Genomic DNA, 6,000 nt, shown 5'->3' with positions numbered 1-6,000 from the left:
CTATCACTGGTGAAAACTTTTAAAAGGATATATTCTAAATGATCAATGAAATTTATGTTTAAAACTTCTGAATAATAAGTAGTTTGAATACTTAAGGTGTAGAGAGATGTTATACTCTTATTCCATGTGAGTAAATTAAGATTGCAAACAATTTGACCACATATTATCCTATAATTCATCAAGTTCAAGCTTATTTTAGCTCAAAACCATTCCATAAGAGCAACAATGTACTCCATTGCTATCATGTACACAATATAGATGTCTAATCCTCTTCTTAAGCACAAGCATACAAAGTAAGATGAAGTCCCTTCTGTCTCACTTCATCTTTAACATACAAATACCCTTCATTGTTTTCAACCATCTCTGCTGGAGAATTTTATGCCTTCTTTGCACAATGATCATGGTAAAAGGTTTTTTTCATTTTATAGTACTAACTTTAATCAAGTCTCTGATCCTACTGTACTTTATTTTAAAGGCTTTTCTGAGGGATTTGTTTGGTATATAAATGCAACAGAATGTGCCATCTCAACTCAAAGGAGACTAGAAAATTAATTTAAAATTAAAATTGTTTACCACTTATTGACCCCCCATTATCTTAGAAAACTAGAAAAAGTAAATATAAATAATTGTATGGAGAATAAATGCATATGCAATCCACGCTATATGGCTTTTATAAATTTGAATTACTGTATGTTGAATAGTACATGTGCATTACAATGAATATGGCATAGCCTTTTAATATAAAATACTTTCTATTTCCTAATATCAACAATGTATTATTACTTCTTTTTTCCTACTATTATGGTAAAGCTTAGTACCAATTATCCTTACATCAATTCAGGATCTTAACAATTCCGAGAGTGCATCAAAACCAGTCTTGCTCTCTCACAACAAAATTCATTTTAAGTCTCAAAACATCAACTGTCTATCATCAGAGGGGACAAAAATGACTCTATGAAGAAAAAGATTGAGATATTTATCTGGTGAGGGAACCAAAGCTTCACTGAATTATTTTACCTGATGTCTTGCCACAGATAGCCAGGTTTTGGAAATATCCAGGTAACTTAGTTAATATCACTAAAAGAGATATTTGATTCATATCTATGTATGTGTGTGTGTGTGCGCTTGTGTGTGTATATATATTTAACTGCGGCTTTGTTTTATAAATTTTATAATTTTTAAAATTTTCCTCTTTCATTAGCTTTCCATCTCCCTGTTATACATAGAACTTTTTGTCTACAGAACATGCTATATGCTATAATATAATAACTCATAAATGATTGATGTTTCTTTTAAATTTTTCAAAAAACACACAAAATAATTCATTAATAGAAGCAGTTTTTGAAGTGACATATAAATATGGAATTAGAGAAGGCAAGAAAGGATGGTGTGGGAATAGTTGTAATTGAAGCATTGGCATGAAATCATGATTTATAAAATATTTATATGCATGTGAATATGCAGATTTATGTACATGTGTATATGTGTATGTATATGTTTTATGTGTGCATATTCATAGATATGTTTTTCAGTTCTATTTCCTGAAAGACCAAGATTCAAAGAGATCTGAGTGTACTGAGGACACCTAATGTTCAAGTCTTGGTCTCTAATCTTGTTTTCCACAAAAAGGAACTATGGTTTTTCAGGGAAATGGTTGATGCCAGGGAAAGGACACGGTAGGTTCAAAATGAGCTTGGGACATCAGTTTTCCACAAAATAGAAAGTGATTTTAAAAATAGGTACACAGGGGGTATGAGGGTAGTTCAGTGGTAGAATTCTGGCCTGCCATGAGGGAGACCTGGGTTCAATTCCTGGCCTATGCACTTCCCAAACAACCAAACAAACAAGTAAAACACACAAATTTTTAAAAAAACATACAAAAATTCAACAAATCGTGCTACAATAAAGGGATACTCACATGCAAAAAGAATGAAATGTGACCCCTGTCATATAGCATATAAAAAAATAGGCACACATACATATGCACACACACATTGCGATATGCATTTCACAAGGACACAAGAACCAGCTTTCAGGATGATACAATTGGCTGACTCTGGGACAATTTGAAAATGAAATGAGTTAAGAAAATTAATAAATTATAGAACTAAAATTAAGAATTTATAAGTCCATGCCCATAACAAATGGATGAATACATAGATGATGATGATGATGATGATGATGATAGATAGATAGATAGATAGATAGATAGATAGATAGATAGATAGATAGATAGATAGATAAATAGATAGATAGATAGAGATAGAGATAGTTAGGGATAGGGATATAGACATAGACATGGGCGATCTCTTGCTTACAATGGAATGCCAAGGAGTGAACGGTAATTTTGGAGGAGGTGTTGACGTTGGTAAATCATCATTTTACAACCATTAGGGTAAAGACTGGATCCAGGGAGCAAAATATTTGCATGGACTAGAGGTGTGTGATCCAAAGTCTGCTTATTCCTTGAGTGTTTGTTTGTGAGAGAGGCAGGAATTAGATAGTGGAGAAGTCAGAAAACGACTAAGCCAGGTAACCAAAGTAACTACCGTTGTGATTTGATGCTCTGAGGATACAATTTTGCATGAATTAGCCCGATGTAATCATAATAACACATCAGAAAACACAAAATAATGAATATTTTATTTATTTAACAACAAAAGGTTGGGGGAGGTATATTCCTCAAAAATTTCAAAGTCATGAAAGAGGAAGGCAGTGGAAACATTCCAAATTAAAGGAGACTGAAGAGCCAAACAGTTGACTAGTGGCCTCTGACTCTACTGACAATAGACTGGATCACATACTATAAAGAGAAAAATGATGTAAAACACATTATAAATCAACAAACAAAATTGGTATATAGGCAGTAGCTTACTTAGAAGTATTTTGTCAATGTAAATTTATGGTTTATTGTATTGAGCTTATTTAGGAGTATATCCCTATTCTTAGAAAATGCACACAGAAGTATTTAGTATTCAAGGCCATAAGATAAGTAACTCACCCTCAAATAGTTCAAAAACTTTATCATGTATCACATGCATCTATTGACAGAGAGAGAATGCAAATGATACATTCAATTGGGGTAAAAAATTAACAGGTGAATTGGTATAAAGTCTACATAGTTGTTCCTTATACAATTCTTATTTTGCAACATTATGCAAATTTGAAATTATTTCCAAAATAATTTTCTAAAAAGCATATTCATGAATAAGCAAAGAACCTTCATACTCTTTATTTATTTAAAAAGACCATTCAACAGTGATTTCATCAACAAGACAACATAAACAGCTACTGAAAACCTTTCCCCAGACATTCAATGAACAAAAAATAAGGACATTTCTCACTTGTTCAGAACTCTGAAAGAAGGTATACACTGAAGAAGGATCCAACAAAAGTTGAACCAAAGAAAGAGGGAAATATCAGGTAAGAAATTTCTATTCTGGACAGGCCAGTCCTTGTTCCTCCCCTCACTTGGTCCCACACTGCTTGGTTCCAGAGGCAGTAGTCAAGATTCTTTCAACCATTCACTGGAGATAAAGACTATAAAATCTTTCACAACAGTGAGACAGATTCTCACCTACATCGAGACACAGAGACCCAGGTGCGCAGGGACCCATGGCAGGATTTAATCCATTAAGGAGGGTGGAATATAAAAGGACACCAAGGAAGAACTTCCCAAATGGAGGAAAGTCCAAAATCTTCCCTAAAAGCAGCTAGTAGCCAAGTAGAAACTCTCCATATCAGCTCTTTGGGGACGTGAGGGACAGGGGAGGACATAGTAAGGTCTAGGTCAGGGAAGGTTGACTAATTTGAGGAAATATAGGCAGAGACTGTGTTTCTAGCCCTGGGTCCTGGTGTCCATCACTCACACTTGAGGGAAACAGCAGCTGGAAGCTCAATCCTTGCCTGGGAAGATGGTTGTGGACTGGAGCAGCTGGGGGAATACAGTGCCACAGTAAAGTAGGGGACATAGTCCCACACTGAGACAGATTTGGGCTGGCAAAATGAGGGCACAGGAAACCTGCAATTTCAGTCCCACCCAGTCAGATGCTGCTGGGGCTTCCACAGGTAAACAGCTTCTGAGGACATGGAAGTCAGTGAGTAGTGTTATATCCTGGGTGGGCCAGAAAGTGCAGGGGAACAGCAGGGCATTTCAGAGCCTCTCCATACCCTATCCCAGGCCCATAAGAGTTGGTCAATACCCTGTGCATCAGTACTCATCCCTGTTTTGGCTGAGAAATTTGGAGGATCAAATGTCAAAGCAGTGTCCTACTATAAACACAGGCAAAAATTAAACCCTAGACAAGAGAGATAAATTGACTTTCAGAATAGATCTGTCAAGATAATCAGATGACTGGATAACAGCAGAAATCACAACTCATACTAAAACTCAAGAAGAAATGGCCCATTTGAAGAAAAAGGAAAAAAAAAATCAGAGGAGATACAGAATCTGGAACAATCAAGGATTGCAAACCTCAGTAAACCCAAAGAAATAAAGAAAATATATAAAGAGATAAAGGATATTAAAAAGATACTAGAAGAGCATAAATAAGAATTTGAAAAAAGTACATAGAAAAATAACACACTTATGGAAATAGAAGACACTGTAGATGAAATAAAAAACATATTGGAGACACAGAATAGTGAGTTTGAAGAGGCAGAAGAATATATCTGCGAGCTAGAAGACAGATCAACTGAATTTGAACAGACAAAAGAACAGATGGAGAAAAAAATGAAAAAATTGAGCAGCATCTCAGGAAATTATTGACAATACAGAGCATACAAATATATGTATCATGGGTATCCCAGAAGAAGAAGGAAAGGAAAAGAGTCAGGAAGAATATTGGAAGAAATGATGGCTGAAAATTTCCCAACTCTTATAAAAGACATAAATATGCAAATCCAAGAAGCCCAACTTACTCCAAACAGAATAAATACTAAAACACCCATTCCAAAACACATAGTAATCAGGCTGTCAAATGCCAAAGAGAAGGAGAAAATTCTGAAAGCAACAAAGAAAAAGTGATTCACCATATACAAGGGAAGCCAAATAACACTAAGTGCTAATTTCTCATCAGACACTATGGAGGTGAGGGGGCAATGGTACAACATATTTAAGGTACAAAGAGAAAAATTTCCAGCCAAGAATTCTCTCTATATAGCAAGACTGTCATTCAAAAATGAGGGAGAGTTTAAAATATTCATAGATAAACGAAGCTAATAGTGTCTGTTAATTAGAGACCAGTCCTATAAAAACTGCTAAAGGGTGTCCTGCCAGATGAAAAGAAATGACAGGTTTGTGTCTGGAAGAGATTAAAGAGAAAGGGTAAATTAAAGGATTAAAAGAGAGAGTGAGAGGGTGCATGGTTGTTTCAGTGGTAGAATGCTCGCCAGCCATGCAAAAAGACCTGGGCTCAGTTCCCAGTGCCTGCCCATGAGAAAAAAAAAAGAAAGAGAGAAAGTGAGAAAATAGATCTCACACACACACAAAAAAGGATAAGATGGTTGAATCAAGAACTGTCTTTATAGTAACATATTTGATTGTTAATAGATTATACTCCACAATCAAAAAACACAGACTGGCAGAATGGATTAAAAAATATTATTCGTCTATATGCTGTTTACAAGAGACTCATTTTAGACCCAAAGATGCAAATAAATTGAATGTGAAAAAAGACATTCCACACAAGTAGTAACAAAAAGAAGGCTGGGGTAGCTGTATTAATATCAGACAACATAGATTTTAAATGCAAAAATGTTACGCGATAAAGAAGGACACTACATATATGTATGAAAGTGAAAATTCAATAAGAAGAAATAGCAATCATAAGTATCTCATCTCCTAATAAAAGTTCCCCAGAGCACATGAAACAAACACTAGCAACATTGAAAGGAGAAATAAACTACTTTACCATAATAATGGGAGACTTCATCACACCACTCTCATCAACAGACAGAACAACTAAAGAGAGAATCAATAAAGCAACAGAGAACCTAAAC

The sequence above is a fragment of the Tamandua tetradactyla genome, chromosome 22 (assembly GCF_023851605.1).
Source record: "Tamandua tetradactyla isolate mTamTet1 chromosome 22, mTamTet1.pri, whole genome shotgun sequence".
In the NCBI taxonomy this organism is placed as follows: domain Eukaryota; kingdom Metazoa; phylum Chordata; class Mammalia; order Pilosa; family Myrmecophagidae; genus Tamandua; species Tamandua tetradactyla.
Note: the sequence above shows the minus strand (reverse complement) of the source record.